This window comes from Schistocerca nitens, chromosome 5, assembly GCF_023898315.1.
Source record: "Schistocerca nitens isolate TAMUIC-IGC-003100 chromosome 5, iqSchNite1.1, whole genome shotgun sequence".
NCBI lineage: Eukaryota > Metazoa > Arthropoda > Insecta > Orthoptera > Acrididae > Schistocerca > Schistocerca nitens.
The window spans coordinates 106,198,207-106,212,565 of record NC_064618.1 but is presented as its reverse complement, the minus strand read 5'-3'; the positions used below and the strand labels follow the sequence as shown (position 1 = coordinate 106,212,565).

General features: G+C 43.2%; 1 protein-coding gene across 1 annotated transcript in view; it reads right to left on the bottom strand.

Annotated features, from left to right (window-relative positions):
- The window catches only part of LOC126259596 (RNA-binding protein Raly-like), a 418,128-nt gene that overhangs the window by 321,184 nt on the left and 82,585 nt on the right, over positions 1–14,359 (bottom strand). The window lies entirely within an intron of this gene.

Here is a 14,359-nt window from a genome sequence, read left to right as displayed (position 1 = left end):
TTTCTAGGTATAAACAAGGAGATGTTACTGCATACGCTGAAGAAATACGCACGGTATTAAAATTTCTCCACCTGCACTACTTTAGAAATGAACATTCGAGATTCCTTACAAAAAAGTTTGTAATCCACATACACGTAGGCAGTGTTTCTTCTTGGACTTAATACACGGCTAATGTATTCTAGCACAGCAGAAGATAATTTGCTGTTAGGGACAACGAATTTTACATCTCACGAGCAGAAAGCACGCATAGATATGGAATAATTCATTAATTCCATTATTAATTCTCTTTAGGAAGGAAATTAAGTAAATGTTGCAGTAATTAAATATTTCGTCGTACGTGGCAGAACTTGACTGCAATAAGAAAATACAATTTTAAAGAAACAGGCAAAATTCAGAGATTAAAATTTGATTTTATCAAGTTTTAGACACATTTATAGTCATTAGCGAAATATAATTATCTAACGAAACTTGAGTATATTAGAAAACTGACTCGTTCGTACTTCAGTTGGAATAGCCTTAAATCAACTAATTCAGCAGCAGATTCGGTTCTCACTTATGAAGGAAAAATTTAACAAGCATTTAAGCTAAATATTTGGAACGCACACATGCAGATTATCACTTACGCGAACCGTATTCACGATGTCACTGAAAGTGTTGATAAGGTATTTACCGTATCTTTCAGGTGTGCTTTAGGACATACACAGAATGCTCCTACAAATGCGAGATGGCGTATAGCGGCACTCGAGCCGCTAGCCTAGATAAAAAATTCATTCAAAAGAAACTGATATGATAATCCCAATATTACGTTGCCAACTGAAAACTACCTGAACAGCTCTTCACAGAACTATTTAATGACCTGAAAATTCTTGGCAATGAGTCGACATTGGTCAAAGTATCACAATTTTTTCTTGATTGCTATATACTTACTTGACGCACAACTAATAAATTCATGTAATATGCACAGATACTTAGCTAGTAAACAGTCTTTAAGATGCGAAAATTCACTGAAAACTTTAAATGGTTTTAAATACTATCGTTTCAGTTATTTTAGAGCAACCCTTGCAAGCGCCAACAATGATCTAGCATTGGCGATAACAATCACACAGAAGCAGCGCAATTAGAGCAGCAGAAATACCATAATTTGAATGCCATCCCCTCGTCTCTCGAAATATTTGGTTGTAGTGACAGATTGATTCGCAGCGCAGCTAGTATCTGACGTTAACTGAGTATCAACGTAGAGCACACTCACTTGGAATTAGATTCAAGAAACTCTTAACTCATTGTTATTGGACGAGAAGGCACTCAAATCAGGTGTTTACCACCAGCACTGTAAATAAATTATACGTTATGCACTACCATACCAATTAAAGAGTAACGAAAAAAATCCTATACGGTTACGGGAATCTGTGGATGATATGAGTTACGTATCCCGACTCCAACGAATGACATGAAAGGCACTGCAAGTTAAATTTAAATGAAGAGAAAAGTAACGATATTTAATAATAACACACACGATTTGTAAGGTTGTGAAAAACTGGCTGAACTAAGGGAATGGGCGTTCATTTACCACTTCTACACGTGAATCTTTGTACAATATGCTTCATTCAAAGCCACAGAATCGATTAACCATGTAATAGCAACAGATTACGCAAAATATGGCACCAAAATATACCCGAGTCAACTGTTGCACTAAATATACAGTACGAAGACAGAATTGTATGACGTTAGGGGCCACATTTGACAATTAAATTGGTAATCTCATGACAATGAAGAAACAAGGCGGGATTAATACATGAGAAAAGCGCTTCTGGACGCTCATTATCTAGACAAGATATGTGGCGTAATTTGCTTACCACGTCTGTCCCAAATTTGGAACAGAAGCTTCCCAAAGCTATGTAGAAGCCTTACGCTGAATTGGCCGCACAACAACGCTGAAATTCGCCTGCGGAAAGAGCTGTAATAAGCGTAATATTACCGCAAACGCTAAACTCAATTAATTACAGCGGGCAGATATCCAAGGGAATCTACACTAAGCAGAGATTATTCTTAGTCTGCGAAGGTTAGCTTTTGCTATGCGGTACTCAGTAAATTCATTGTTATCTGAACGTCATTTGTTGGACAAAGATTAATTACTATTTCCTTGAATTCTAAAACCGTATTTATGAGGCGATCAAAGATAATTATATTGTGTGCGTGATAGATGCATGAATAGAAGTCTTCGATAAACAATGTATTCTTCCTAACAACTAACGGCATATTTCGAGTAACCCGTAATTAACACCTCTTCAAAAATCAAAGAAGGAAATAGTGTTTTGTTCACTATCACCTCTCATTGTATAAGGTGGCTAATAAGATTATTACAAAGATGTTTTTGTAGTATTAAGTATTTTCGGTTCACGGACGACTAAACTTGAAACAGAAGAGGTCAGCAAGAACAAACACAGTATAATGGAACTTCCTCATTTAATTTATTCGTGACAATCACGAGAGTGAGGCAGTATGAACGTAGCAATCACGGACTAAATACCTCATCTTCTAACGAAATTTTGCTATATCACGTGATTCTTGTAAAGCATGCGCTTTTACTATATTAACATAGCCAAAAGCAAGTAAATTAATTATTACTTCACTCTTGTCATTATTTTATGAGCCGGCCGCGGTGGTCTAGCGGTTCTAGGCGCTCAGTCCGGAACCGCGCGACTGCTACGGTCGCAGGTTCGAATCCTGCCTCGGGCATGGATGTGTGTGATGTCCTTAGGTTAGTTAGGTTTAAGTAGTTCTAAGTTCTAGGGGACTGATGACCACAGATGTTAAGTCCCATAGTGCTCAGAGCCATTTGAACCATTATTTTATGGAGTACCACTTCTCGGAAGAAAACAAATCAATTTTCATAGTTGTAATTCATTTCCTGGAAACAATTAGCTTTAAATTCGTGGCTACGGCCGGTATTTTGACTGCCAGGAACCTCTTACCGAATTCTATTTCTTTTTATCGTGGTGGGGTACCTGCTGCAAAATTTGTGGTTTTTCGGTGGACCAATAGTGGCTAAAATGGCTCTGAGCACTATGGGACTTAACATCTATGGTCATCAGTCCCCTAGAACTTAGAACTACTTAAACGTAACTAACCTAAGGACATCACACAACACCCAGTCATCACGAGGCAGAGAAAATGGACCAATAGTGGTTAGTGTGACTGTTGACGTCAGCAGAAAGGGGAAATCCAACTGGTTTCAAGTGTAAGGACATAAATACAGAATTACAATATGTGCTTTTAACACCTCTGTTGCGAATGCGGCCTAGGAGACATTATTATTATTTTCTAGTAATAATTTTCTCCACTACGTTCGCAACCTCGGGGAAGATCAGTTTGGATTCCGTAGAAACAGTGGAACACGTGAGGCAATACTGACCTTACGACTTATCTTAGAAGACAGATTAAGGAAAGGCAAACCTACGTTTCTAGCATTTGTAGACTTAGAGAAAGCTTTTGACAATACTCTCTTTCAAATTCTAAAGGTGGCAGGGGTAAAATACAGGGAGCGAAAGGCTATTTACAATTTGTACAGAAACCAGATTGCAGTTATAAGAGTCGAGGGACATGAAAGGGAAGCAGTGGTTGGGAAGGGAGTAAGACAGGGTTGTAGCCTCTCCCCGATGTTGTTCAATCTGTATATTGAGCAAGCAGTAAAGGAAACAAAAGAAAAATTCGGAGTAGGTATTAAAATTCATGGAGAAGAGATAAAAACTTTGAGGTTCGCCGATGACATTGTAATTCTGTCAGAGACAGCAATGGACTTGGAAGAGCAGTTGAACGGAATGGACAGTGTCTTGAAAGGAGGATATAAGATGAACATCAACGAAAGCAAAACGAGGATAATGGAATGTAGTCAAATTAAATCCGGTGATGCTGAGGGAATTAGATTAGGAAATGAGACACTTAAAATAGTAAAGGAGTTTTGCTATTTAGGGAGTAAAATAAGTGATGATGGTCGAAGTAGAGAGGATATAAAATGTAGACTGGCAATGGCAAGGAAATCGTTTCTGAAGAAGAGAAATTTGTTAACATCGAGTATAGATTTAAGTGTCAGGAAGTCGTTTCTGAAAGTATTTGTATGGAGTGTAGCCATGTATGGAAGTGAAACATGGACGATAACTAGTTTGGACAAGAAGAGAATAGAAGCTTTCGAAATGTGGTGCTACAGAATAATGCTTAAGATTAGATGGGTAGATCACATAACTAATGAGGAGGTATTGAATAGGATTGGGGAGAAGAGAAGTTTGTGGCACAACTTGACTAGAAGAAGGGATCGGTTAGTAGGACATGTTTTGAGGCATCAAGGGATCACCAATTTAGTATTGGAGGGCAGCGTGGAGGGTAAAAATCGTAGAGGGAGACCAAGAGATGAATACACTAAGCAGATTCAGAAGGATGTAGGTTGCAGTAGGTACTGGGAGATAAAGAAACTTGCACAGGATAGAGTAGCATGGAGAGCTGCATCAAACCAGTCTCAAGACTGAAGACCACAACAACAACAACACGTTCGCAACTATTTCCGGAATTCGAGGAATTATGAATACGCTTAATATTAAAAACATGGCCGATGGATTGCCATGTTCCATTTGGTTACCAACTTCTAACCACTGCTTTATGTACTGGCACATCAGTTCAGTAATTGTTTGTTAATGGAGAATTTTACGAGAGGTTTCAAATAAAGGATTATGGATGTAAGCTTCAACTGTACACGCTCTTTCATTCACAGGGTACGGCATACTTTACCTGCAGCCTTCGAACAAATAGCTATAGCTAGCGACAAAAGAATAAGTCCACCACGAAGAAGAAGGAGAACCATGGTGAACGGTGTGCAAGAAAATCTTCGGAATACAAAATTGTACTTGTGTTTCGGAAATGAAGTGGTAGCACGACCTCCAGACCAGATGAGAGGAAATACAGATACCAACAAACTCAGACTAAGAAAAAGGCGAAACGCCTCTGGGAAAAATAAATTAAGTTGCAGCAAGAAAAGGCGGTTTTATTTACAAAACGAGTATTTATGTGCTTGCTGCGGAGAACGGCCACGCAAACAAGCGTGTGTTCCATGGTTCCCTTCAGCCTAGGGAATAGAAAGAAGTCGCAAGGTGCCATGTCCAACGAATGCGGTGACTGAGGCAACATAACGGTTTTATTTTTTGCCAATAAATCACGAATGACCCTTGGAGGTGTGAGCGGGAGCATTATCGTGGTACAATTTCCACGAGTGGTTTTGCCACAGTTCTGGCCGTTTTCTTACGATTGCTTCACGCAGACGGCGCGTAACTTCCTCATAGTATTCCTTACTGACCATACGACCACAAGGCACGCTAATCGAAGAAAACACCGAGAATAACTTGTACACGTGATCAAACCTGTCAGTTTTTTTCCCCCAGTCTTGGCTCTCAATGCAGTTTCCATTGAGACGATTGGGCCTCGATTTCGACGTCATGCCCGTATACACACGTTTCGTCACCTGTTATGACCTTCTTTAGAAATTCTGAATCGTTGTCGACTTCATTCAACAACACTTGAGGGATGTCTACGCGACGCCGTTTTGGTCGTAATTCAACAGTTTCGGAACAAACACTGCTGTTGCACTCTTCATGCCGAACAGTCTGAAAAAATTGCTTGGCATGAGGCAAAGGATATGCCGACATCATTAACAACCTCCATGATAGTGATTCCATTTATCAAGCAAAATTTATTGCAAATTCTTTGATCGATTTTTTTCGGAGGTAAAAATTTACCCAGCACTCGAAAACACGCAAAATCTTTTCGACTGTCAACAATAAACCAAACATTCAAAACAGCTGAAAATGTAAACATAAATCAGGAACATGTGTAACGAAGATCTAAATTTTTTTATGAAAATCGGATGTATGAAGCCCGTTACTTTCTAATCACGCCTCGTACGTTACAGCTTACGGAATATGGACATGTTTCTTAGTTTGCAAATGCAATGCTACTGTTGTTGATAGTGAACATAATGATATTAGCTTGCCACAACCCACCGAAAAGCGACTGTCACAGTCTAGCCTCGGTATCCGGGACTATACCGAATATTTGTCAATCTTACTTACCATATCGCAGTTTCTATACTGGAATCGGAAATCTAAAGATGTAGGTGTTGGATTGGAGGGTGGTTTTCAGCCAGTGTCCGTGACTACGCTCGCCTAATTTTGTCTTCATCCGTTACGCCCAAGATCTTATCACGCCCTAGTGGAGAAATGAGGCACCTGTTCCAGAACTGAAGGACCCCATTTGCAGCGATGAATATGATAGTCAGTATAAAAGACAGCGAAAGGAAACCGAAGAACAAAGTAAAGTATGTTTATTTCACAATTCCTACTGAGAAACCAAGTCTGTCTTAAATGAATGTAGTTTCCTAATTTTCTCTGCTAGATCTACACCAGAAGTCGGGGAGTAACAGAATGTTCAAGAAAGTAGGCTTCTGTTCTTATAGGGGGGGAGCAAGAATGCGTAAAGGTACAGGTAGAAGATTGTAGCACGAAAATTATGAAGTAGCAGAAAGTGAGATTACTTTATCATTAAGTTTTTCACATTCGATTCCTGGAACATATTCTACGTCTGTCTTCAGCGCTTATGTTTCAGTCTTTAATTTACTTTTGTATGGAACAGATTTATCTGCCTTCCTTTCCACAATTTAATCTAACTTTTTCTTCGACTAGCTTCGACTTGAATAATTGTAATCTCCAGTATAACTAACTATCCATTTCATTTTCACACTTCTAACAGCAGGGTACAGAGTCCTTATGAAAGTTGTTTGCATCTTCTATGTCAATGTGTATACAATGTTTCGCCCTGCAAATGGTGGCTTCAATAATGGAAGGCTACACTAGTGCCAGCGCAGGTCTAGTTATTTGTAGTAGGTGTATGGTTACATCGTGCCCGCACGTGAACGTGAAAGGCAGTGCGGCTTTTTCCTGCGCGCTGGAGGCGTGTGCCAGAAACCTCGTCACTCGCCTCGCATTCATGAAGTGCTCACATACGCAGAGTTCTACGCCCATCTCGTCCGTATGTTACGTCTGCTTATGGGGACACTTAAAAGGAATTGTGTACGAAAATAACCCTGAAACGGTAGACCAACTGTAACAAAACGAACGCCTGAGTGCAGAAACCATCTTCCAGGGTAAAGTGAGTTCGAATGTAGTATTACGAGCGTATATACTTTAAGGAAGAGGGGGACCTATTTCAACAGTCATGTGTAATTTGTAAATCGTTGTCTTTAAATAAAATGTTTGCTACGAAAGAATATGCATTTTACTAACGGCGGGCAAGAGTGCATTGATGTTTCTCGCATAATCTTTTGTACATTACAAATTTTAATAAATTTGACCCACAACACGACAATAATTATTTATGTTATGAAACACATAGCGAACGATCCAAGCTGAAGGCTGCCTATGTACCGGCTTTCAGAGGCAACAAAAATTTGACATTCTGTATTTCATACACGTATTCACCAAATTTAAAAGTTTCAGATGTTGTGACAGTTCCTTCATTAAGAAGTAGAAGCTTACGTTAAATGTTTACCACAGTAAGTAAATTAAAATTAGAAACTCAGCGTATGTCTTGCAGCAGCGAAATCACCGCGCGCGAAATACGCTGAAGCGCCAAAGAAACTGGTAAAGGCATACGTATTCAGATACAGAGATATGTAAACAGGCAGTGTACGGCGCTGCGGTCGGCAACGCCTATAGAAGACAAGTGTGGCGTAGTTGTTAGATCGGTTACTGCTGCTGCAACGGCATGTTATCAAGATTTGAGTTTGAACGTGGTGTTATATTCGCGCATGAGCGATGGTGAACAGGATCTCCGAGATAGCGGTGAAGTGAGGATTTTTCCCGTACGACCATTTCACGAGTATACCGTGAATATCAGGAATCCAGTAAAACATCAAATCTCCGACATCCCTGCGGCCGGAAAAAGATCCTGCAAGAACAGATCCTAAGACGACTGAAGAGAATCGTAGAATCGTTCAACGCGACAGAAGTGCAACCCTTCCGCAAATTGCTGCAGATTTCAATGCTGGGGCATCAACAAGTATCAGCGTGCGAACCATTCAACGATACATCACCGAGCCATTTGAATCATTTTTGATACATCACCGATACGGGCTTTCAGAGCCGAAGGCCCACTCGTGTAACTTTGATGACTGCACGACACAAAGCTTTACGCCTCACCTGAGCCCATCAACACCAACATTGGACTGTTGATGACTGGAAACATGCTGCATGGTCGGACGAGTCTCGTTTCAAATTGTATCGAGCGGATGGACGTGTACGGTTCTGGAGACAACCTCATAAATCCATGGAACCTGCATGTCAGCAGGGGCCTGCAAGTTGGTGGAGGCTCTGTAATGGTGTGGGGCGTGTGCAGTTGGAATGATATTGGACCCCTGATACGTCTAGACACGACTGACAGGTGACACGTACGTAACCATCCTGCCTGATAACCTACATCCATTCATGTCCATTGTGCATTCCGAAGGATTTGGGGAATTCCAGAAGGACAATGCGACACCCTACACGTCCAGAATTGCTACAGAGTGGCTCCCGGAACACTCTTCTGAGTTTAAACACTTGCGCTGGCCACCAAACTACCCAGACATGAACATTATTGAGCATATCTCGGATGCTTTGCATTGTGCTCTTCAGAAGCAATCTCCACCCCCCTCGTCCACTTACAGGTTTATGGAGGGTCCAGCAAGATTCTTGGTGTCAGTTTCCTATAGCACTACTTCAGACATTAGTCGAATCCATGCCATGTCGCGATGCGGCACTTCTGCGTGCTCGCGGGGGCGATACACGATGGTAAGCAGGTGAACCAGTTTCTTTGGCTCTTCAGTGTGTGTCAGGCCAGCGGACCTCATTCGGCGTGAACCAAGTTTTCGTGCGGCTCGTGGTTTTCGAGTATTTTATAGTAATATCCATACAGCAATTAGCAGCCGAATCCAAAACGTCAAGTAACATTAGGAGCTACCTAAATACAGAGACAGTAATATTTTAAGATGTGCTTCATATTAATTTTTTGGCCATGAGCCAAGTAAAGTCGACCGCTAACCTCAGCGGCTACAAGTGCAGTAGCCCGGCCCTGCGTAGTGAGAGGGGGGATATTTTATTATCTATCAGTGCTGGCAATACATGGACGTGTATAACGCACACCGACTAGCTGCTAGGACACAGATTTCAAACGGAAGTAACAAGGATTCATGAATGCGAATTATAGTGATGGTCATCCTCAGAAGAGGTGCGTATTTGTGTAACAATCTGAAACAGAGAGCAGTCGACACGAAGTGCCTTAACGATTAGTGTTTGGGGGAAAGGGCGGGGTCAGCGGCCATCTTATCTTGCCCATACTACAGCTAGTCTATTAGGGGCTCAGAACGGACTAATTTATATTGGTTACCAATTGATAATAAGATCGGTACAAACGAAACCACAGACGGCGCCCACAACGTCGGTACTGGCTCCTGAGCACAGTAGTGTGACGCCCACTGGTATATACGAGCACAGTCCGTGGCAAGACTTCATCAATAAGATGCAATGACGGGCCAAAACCACTTCTCGTTAAGTGGGACCAATGAAAATGTTTGGACTGCTTCAAAGAACCTCAGACAATACATGTCGAGAACGCACCTCGGAAAGACACTTCTTGTCTATGGCCCGATGACTAAAATTAGCACAGGCAAATGAATTAGCATGAAGAAAATGACCTACACAATAGGAAGCGTGTACCAACAACCACTGTAAAAGATCAATGTCGTCTGGTAGGTCATTTCAATCTCATTTCAAACAGCTATCCTGGTTTATTTATGAAAGACGTTTATCTGTTTAGAAGTATCACGGCATTCCGTTGACGCTGCTTTTGCTCTTCAAGGCCAAGAAACATGAGGAAAGTTGGGAAAGTGGGCACGTTCGTTCCCGACAGTGATTCGCTTGATCGCAGGGCCACATTTTATACCATTAGCTCTATTCGCAACTGGAGAAAAACGGCCTCGCGCGCACAATTTCAGTTCAGTGTTATTCAGTACCAAAAGTCGGATTTACGATAGAAATGAGAGTGCAAGTTATCGCAAATTGTTCATTGAATCGCAAATTTTACACACCTTGCCTGCAAGCAATGCAGATAAATGAGCTAGTAAAATGCGTCGGAAGCTCTTTAAGGCTGTTTGCAGATGATGCGGCTATCAGTAAGTAGGTACCAACGACACAGGCAGTAACGATTTGCCGAAGGACCTATAGAGAAATGACGAATGGTGCACCGGCTGGCAGCTGATCCTGAACGTACGTGGGAAAATAAATCCAGTATTGTACAACTACACTATTGATAAATTTCTGGAAACAAAATATCTACAGCATGTATCCAAAGCGACCTAAGAAAATTACTACATAAAACAAATATTAGCAAAAACAGCTAAGAGAGGTTGGGACTGACAGGAAGAATCTTAAGGAAATGTAATTCATCCGCAAAAGAATTGGCTTACAAGGCACTTGACCGATTCTTCAGTAATGTTCATTATCTGGGACCTTTACCACGTAGGACTGGCAGAAGACACACAGAAGTTCCATTAAGAACTGCGAGTTTCGTCACCATTCGGCATGACGCGGCGGCGTTACACAGATGCTGAAGTCCAGTGCCAGACATTACACGAGAGAAGTTGTGCATCACTGAGAAGTTTACTATTGAGATTTCGAGAAAGCACTTTCCGGGAACAGTCAGACAATGCATTACTCCCTCCCACATACGTCTCGTGGAATGACCGAAACGAGAGAATTCGAGAAATTGGAATTAATACAGAAGTTTACCGCCAATCATTCTTCGTTGTCGCCATTTGCGAGTGGAACAGGGTAGGGAGGATCAGTTAGTGGTACCTACCAGACATACCATACTCACTTGAACATAAATTGGTACGAAACTACGAAGCCTGCTCAAAAAATTCCGGAACAAAAATGGTTCTAATGGCTCTGAGCACTATGCGACTTAACTTCTGAGCTCATGAGTCGCCTAGAACTTAGAACTAATTAAACCTAGCTAACCTAAGGACATCACACACATCCATGCCCGAGGCAGGATTCGAACCTGCGACCGTAGCGGTCCCTCGGCTCCAGACTGTAGCGCCCAGAACCGCACGGCCACTCCGGCCGGCAATTCCGGAACAATCGCAACTTCGCGCCAATGGTGTGTTGGAGCGAAACGCGGTTTGCATCCCTGAACACGCGTGTGTTTAAGGTCTGTCGGGAGTTTAATTGTTCTACGTGTGTTAGTTATTGTTCAGTGCTGTATTCAGTAGAACACTGTGTCGCACAGTTTGCAAATTTCGAGATGGGGAGAGTTATAGGAGCAATGCGTCTGCACTAAGTTTTGCGCGAAACTCAAGAAAACCTTTACATAGAGACACCGAATGATGCAGAAAGCCTACGGTGATGAGCTCTTAATCCGTACTCGGTATTATGAATGGTTCACGCGGTTTAAAATGGCCGGAAAGAAATTAATGATAACCCTCGTTCAGGATGCCCTTCGACGTCTACCGACGACGCTCATTTCAGGAACGTCAACGAAATTGTGCTAGCCAATCGAAGACAAGCCTGTCCGAGAGATTGCAGAAGAATGTAACATTTCAGTTGGATCATGTCATGAAATCCTGTGAGAAGGAACCGGCCTGGAATGTGACGAGACAATTCATGGCTTTCCATCACGATAACGTACCCGCACATTCATCCTTGTTGTTTCATTATTGCACAAAAACGAAGTCACTGTGTTGCCTCATCCTCCGTTCTCTCCAAACTGTTCCCTGCAGACTTTTTTTCCAGAGTTGAAAACCCAGTTGAAAGAACGTAGATTTCCAACGATAGATGAGATACACTACTGGCCAATAAAATTGCTACACCAAGAAAAAATGCAGATGATAAAAGGGTATTCATTGGACAAATATATTACACTAGAACTGACATGTGATTACATTTTCACGCAATTTGAGTGCATAGATCCTGAGAAATCAGTACCCAGAACAACCACCTCTGGCCACAATAACGGCCTTGATACGCCTGGGCATTCAGTCAAACAGAGCTTGGATGGCGTGTACAGGTACAGCTACCCATGCAGCATCAGCACGATACCACAGTTCATCAAGAGTAGTGACTGGCATATTGTGACGCGCCAGTTGCTCGGCCACCATTGACCACACGTTTTCAATTGGTGAGAGATCTGGAGAATGTACTGGCCAGGGCAGCAGTCGAACGTTTTCTGTACCCAGATAGGCCAGTACAGGACCTGCAACATGTGGTCGTACATTATCCTGCTGAAATGTAGGGTTTCACAGGGATCGAATGAAGGGTAGAGCCATGGGTCGTAACACATCTGAAATGTAACGTCCACTGTTCAAAGTGCCGTCAATGCGAACAAGAGGTGACCGACACGTGTAACCAATGGCACCCCATACACCACGCCGGGTGATACGTCAGTATGGCGATGACGAATACACGCTTCCAATGTGCGTTTACCGCGATGTCGCCAAACACGGATGCGACCATCATGATGCTGTCAACAGAAACCGGATTCATCCGAAAAAATGTCGTTTTGCCATTCGCGCACCCAGGTTCGTCGTTGAGTACACCATCGCAGGCGCTCCTGTCTGTGATGCAGCGTCACGGGTAACCGCAGTCACGGTCTCTGAGCTGATAGTCCATGCTGCTGCAAACTCGTCGAACTGTTCGTACAGATGGTTGTTGTCTTGCAAAGGTCCCCATCTGTTGTCTTTGGGATCGAGACGTGGCTGCACGATCCGTTACAGCCATGCGGATAAGATGCCTGTCATCACGACTGCTAGTGGCACGAGGTCGTTGGGATCCAGCACGGCGTTCCGTATTACCCTCCTGAACCCACCGAATCCATATTCTGCTAATAGTTATTGGATCTCGACCAACGCGAGCAGCAATGTCGCGATACGATAAACCGCAATCGCAATAGGCTGCAATCTGACCTTTATCAAAGTCGGAAATGTGATGGTAAGCATTTCTCCTCCTTGCACGAGGCATCAGAACAATGTTTCACCAGGCAACGCTGGTCAACTGCTGTTTGTGTATGAGAAATCGGTTGGAAACTTTCCTCATGTCAGCACGTTGTACGTGTCGCCACCGGCGCCAACCTTGTGTGAATGCTCTGAAAAGCTAATCATTTGCATATCAGAGTACCTTCTTCCTGTCGGTTAAATTTCGCGTCTGTAGAACGTCATCTTAGTGGTGTAGCAATTTCAATGGCCAGTAGTGTAAAAGAAAATTCACAAACGGCGCTTCGCACGATCCACCACGAGGCGCACCAAGACTGCTTCCGGAAAAGGTGTTGGGAGGGGTGTATCAATTGTGGAGGAGAGTATTTCGAAGGAGGCCATGCACTGTAAATAAAAGGTAAGCGCAGAAAAATTTTGTGGCTAAAGTTCCGGAATTTTATGATCAGACATCGCTCAGTTGATGGTGGGCTATCACAAGTTTTAACTTTACCTAAAGAGCGCCTCGCAGAAGCAAAAGAACTGCCAACGCTTAACGATGCGACGCGAGCACAGAGGTGCTGACGATGGAGTCTTTCTCATCTGAATCCGATTGCTTTTTATGAGAATTCGGCCATTAGAAGGCAAGCATTCTCCGAAATGTAATGCAATTGTTTGGAACGACGAAATAACAAGCAATTCCGAACATATGGATGGTCTCCGTGGTGGAACGGTGATCACGGGAGACCGCAGGATTCAGTGCTACGGACCTCGCAACCTGATTTATGGGCTAAAGATAAGGCGTTCGGGCGGACTCCGCGAGCACTTGTTTCGCAGGCTTTTGCCGGCATTTCAGACAGTCACCGCCCGCACATTTTCGAACTCACTTTTTTTTCGTCTGTTGGGCTCCCGCCCAATTTATTGCCCTCTTTCCCTCTCCATCGCCATCCCTCGCCCGCCGCCTCTCCGTTTCTCTATCACGGCTCTGGTGTCGTGTGCATCTCGTGTTCGCATCGTCGGCAGCCCATCCGCCGCGGACCGGGTGGCTCTGCTGCGCGGGCGAACGCCCTTATCAGTGCGCTACCGCGAGTCCGCCCACTCTCGTTAAGTCCAACGGCTGCAGCAAACACGGCAGCCAGACAGTAAACAGCCTCATAAGTCACTCGCGTTACAGATTTACATTCCCACGGCCGCCGCACTGCCTGCCTGCGTCTCCGCGCTTGTTCGCGGCAGGACTTCACACTTCGAAAGCACGATCTTCCGGCGACACGGATGCTCTCATGCTTGAAACCAGGCTCTTCATCACGTAGTATATCGCCT